The sequence below is a fragment of the Triticum aestivum genome, chromosome 4B, assembly GCF_018294505.1.
Source record: "Triticum aestivum cultivar Chinese Spring chromosome 4B, IWGSC CS RefSeq v2.1, whole genome shotgun sequence".
Lineage (NCBI taxonomy): Eukaryota > Viridiplantae > Streptophyta > Magnoliopsida > Poales > Poaceae > Triticum > Triticum aestivum.
The window spans coordinates 92,879,998-92,884,141 of NC_057804.1; positions in this window are offsets into that span (position 1 = coordinate 92,879,998).

Below are 4,144 nucleotides of genomic sequence, written 5' to 3' on the forward strand. Positions count from 1 at the left end.
GCTTATGCACGGTTCATGGCTCGACCATGTTACGTGTACCTCAAATTGAAGATGCCCGGCCCCAAAGGAGTGATCACTGTCACTGGTGATCGGAAAAAGGCAGAAGAGTGCTTTCAGAAGGGCTCAAAGATTGCTGATTCCCAGGTGACAGCGGTCGAGTTTGAAGAATACAAGCAAAGCGCAGATCCGAGTGATTTGCTGCGATCCAAGAAACCTGCCACAGAATCTGCATTTTAGTCGTCCGGTGAGACGAAGCCTGTTCACATTCACCCGACCGACCCCGATGCAGCCCCGACCCACATCTCCACAACACTCGACCCGAAATAGGAAGAAGCGCTCATCCAGTTCCTCCGTGAGAACTGGGACATTTTTGCATGGAAGCCCGCTGACATGCCAGGTGTTCCCAGGGGACTGGCTGAGCATCGCCTAAGAGTCGACTCATCAGCTAAACCAGTCAAAGAGCATCTTCGGCGGTCCGCCGTCCAGAAGAGAAAAGCCATTGGTGAGGAAGTGGCTCGACTGTTGGCGGCAGGATTTATCCAAGAGATATACCACTCCGAGTGGCTCGCTAATGTCGTCATGGTCCCTAAGAAGGACAAATCACTCCGAATGAGCATTGATTTCAAGCACATCAATCGGGCCTGCCCGAAAGATCATTTTCCTCTCGCTCGCATAGATCAAATTGTTGACTCGACCACGGGATGTGAGAGATTGTCTTTTCTAGACGCCTACTCCGGGTATCACCAGATCCGTCTGTACGGACCCGACAAAGTAAAAACAGCTTTCATCACTCCATTCGGGTGCTTCTGCTATATCACCATGCCATTCGGCCTCAAGAATGCCGGAGCCACATTTATGCGAATGATTCAGAAGTTTCTACTCACTCAAATCAGTCGGAATGTGGAAGCGTATATGGATGATATCGTCGTCAAGTCACGAAAAGGTTCCGACCTGCTCGCCGACCTCGCCGAAACATTTGCCAACCTCAGAAGGTATGATATCAAGCTCAATCCATCAAAGTGCACATTCGGAGTTCCTGGTGGCAAGTTACTCGGTTTTCTCGTTTCTGAGCGAGGGATCGACGCTAATCCAGAAAAGATCGGCACTATTCTCCGAATGAAACGCCATGTGCGAGTGCACGATGTCCAGAAGCTTACTGGATGCTTGGCCGCATTAAGTCGATTCATCTCACGACTCGGTGAAAAGGCATTGCCTCTTTACCGACTGATGAAGAAGGCAGACAAGTTCGAGTGGACCCCAGAAGCTGATGCAGCGTTTGCCGAGCTAAAAGCTCTGCTCTCCACCCAGCCGGTGCTTGCTGCTCCAATCAGCAAAGAGCCTCTTTGCTTTATATCGCAGCCACAGGACAAGTCGTCAGTACAGTGCTTACGGTCGAGCGGGAAGAAGAAGGAAAAGCTTTCAAAGTTCAGCGCCCAGTGTATTATTTGTCTGAAGTCTTGACTCCATCCAAGCAGAGATATCCTCATTATCAGAAGCTTGTGTATGGAATATACATGACCACAAAGAAGGTTGCTCATTATTTCTCTGATCATTCCATCACAGTCGTCAGCGACGCTCCACTATCAGAGATTTTGCACAACAGAGATGCAACTGGTCGAGTGGCGAAATGGGCGATTGAACTTCTTCCCCTTGATATCAAGTTTGAGGCAAAGAAAGCCATTAAGTCCCAGGCAATAGCAGATTTCCTCGCCGAGTGGATTGAACAGCAGCAGCCGACTGAAGTTCACTCGGAGCATTGGACCATGTTTTTTGATGGCTCTAAGATGTTGAATGGTTCCGGTGCTGGGGTTGTCCTCGTTTCCCCCAGAGGAGATAAGCTCAGATATGTGCTCCAGATTCACTTTGATTCCTCCAACAATGAGGCAGAGTATGAGGCCCTCTTATACGGATTGTGCATGGCCATTTCACTCGGCGTCCGTCGCCTGATGGTCTATGGCGACTCGGATTTAGTGGTCAACCAAGTGATGAAGGAGTGGGACGTGAGAAGCCCAGCCATGACTGGATACTGCAGTGCAGTGAGGAAGCTGGAAAAGAAGTTTGAGGGGTTGGAGCTCCATCATATACCCCGACTGAAAAATCAAGCTGCTGATGATCTAGCAAAGATAGGTTCCAAGAGAGGAGCCATTCCGAGTGGTGTGTTCTTGGAGCATATACACACTCCGTCAGTCAAAGAAGATCCTTTCACCGAAGAAGCTCCACAGCCCAAGAGTGCCACAGATCCGACTGAGGTTGAAGTCCCAGCAGTGGTCGACTTGGTCATGGAGGTCTTGGTGGTCATTCCCGTCTGGACAGTTCCGTATATCGCGTATATCCTGAGAAAAGAGCTCCCGGAAGATGAGGAAGAGGCTCGACAGATCGTCCGTCGATCTAAAGCCTTTACCGTAATCAAAGGACAGTTATATAGAGAAAGCGCGACTGGAGTTGGTCAGAAGTGCATAACACCAAAGGAAGGTCGAGTCATCCTTAATGATATCCACTCGGGAACTTGTGGTCATCATGCGTCCTCTCGGACCATCGTGGCCAAAGCATACCGAGCCGGATTTTACTGGCCAAAGGCGAATGAGATGGCAAAGGGAATAGTGGATAAGTGCGAGGGATGTCAGTTCTACTCTAATATGTCACACAAGCCTGCATCAGCTCTGAAGACCATTCCACTTGTCTGGCCTTTCGCAGTATGGGGGTTGGACATGGTCGGTCCTTTGAGAACAGGGCGAAGTGGCTTCACGCATGTACTGGTGGCAGTCGACAAGTTCACCAAGTGGATTGAGGCTAAACCAATCAAGAACCTTGACGCCAGTGCTGCTGTTAGCTTCATCAGGGAACTGATATTCAGATATGGAGTCCCGCACAGCATCATTACGGATAATGGGTCGAACTTTGACTCGGAAGAATTCAGAGATTTCTGTAACTCTCAAGGCACACGAGTCGACTACGCTTCGGTCGCCCATCCGCAGACGAATGGACAAGCAGAGCGAGCCAATGGCCTGATTCTCAAGGGATTGAAACCCCGACTGATGCGTGATCTCAAGCATGCAGCTGGAGCTTGGGTCGACGAACTTCCCTCGGTGCTTTGGGGACTGCGGACCACTCCTAATCGGTCGACCGGAACAACTCCATTCTTCTTGGTCTACAGAGCTGAAGCAGTCTTGCCGAGTGATCTTCTCCACAATGCTCCTCGAGTGGAAATCTACAACGAAGCAGAAGCTGAACAAGCGCGGCAGGACGCAGTCGACCTTTTAGAGGAAGAAAGGGAGATGGCTCTGATCCGGTCGACCATCTACCAACAAGATTTGCGTCGTTTCCACGCCGGAAATGTGAGGGGTCGAGCCTTCCAGGAAGGAGATTTAGTTCTCCGAGTGGATCAGAAGAAACAACACAAGCTTGCTCCTTCTTGGGAAGGACCCTTCATCGTCACCAAAGTTCTCCACAACGGGGCGTACCGTCTTTACAACGTCGAACATAATATCGACGAGCCCCGAGCTTGGAATGCGGAACTACTCCGCCCATTTTACACTTAAGTTTATCACTCAGATGAGTTGCAATAAAGTACTTCTGTAGTTCATGGATCTCAAAATAATAGTGTCATAGTTCCTCCATAATTTTTGTCACTTTTTATTTTGTCCAATTAAAATTTCCCATCAGTGGGTGACTTAGCCGCGAATCTGTTTCGCCTAAGTTTGTAAAAATCCTACCGAGTGGTGAGCTAGACTCCCACTCGGAGGCTTAGCTGCGAATCCATTTCGCCTAAGATTAAATAAAATCCTACCGAGTGGTGAGCCAGACTCCCACTCGGAGGCTTAGCTGCGAATCCGTTTCGCCTAAGATTAAATAAAATCCTACCGAGTGGTAAGCCAGACTTCCACTCGGAGGCTTAGCTGCAGTCCAAGTACTCGCCTAAGTGATGAAAATCCTACCGAGTGAAGAGCAAACCTCTCACTCGGGGGCTTAGCTGCAGCCCAGTGCTCGCCTAAGATATAAAAATCCCACCGAGTGAAGAGCAAACCTCTCACTCGGGGGCTTAGCTGCAGCCCAGTGCTCGCCTAAGTTATCAAAATCCTACCGAGCGAAGAGCAAACCCCTCACTCGGGGGCTTAGCTGCAGCCCAGTGCTCGCCTAAGTTATG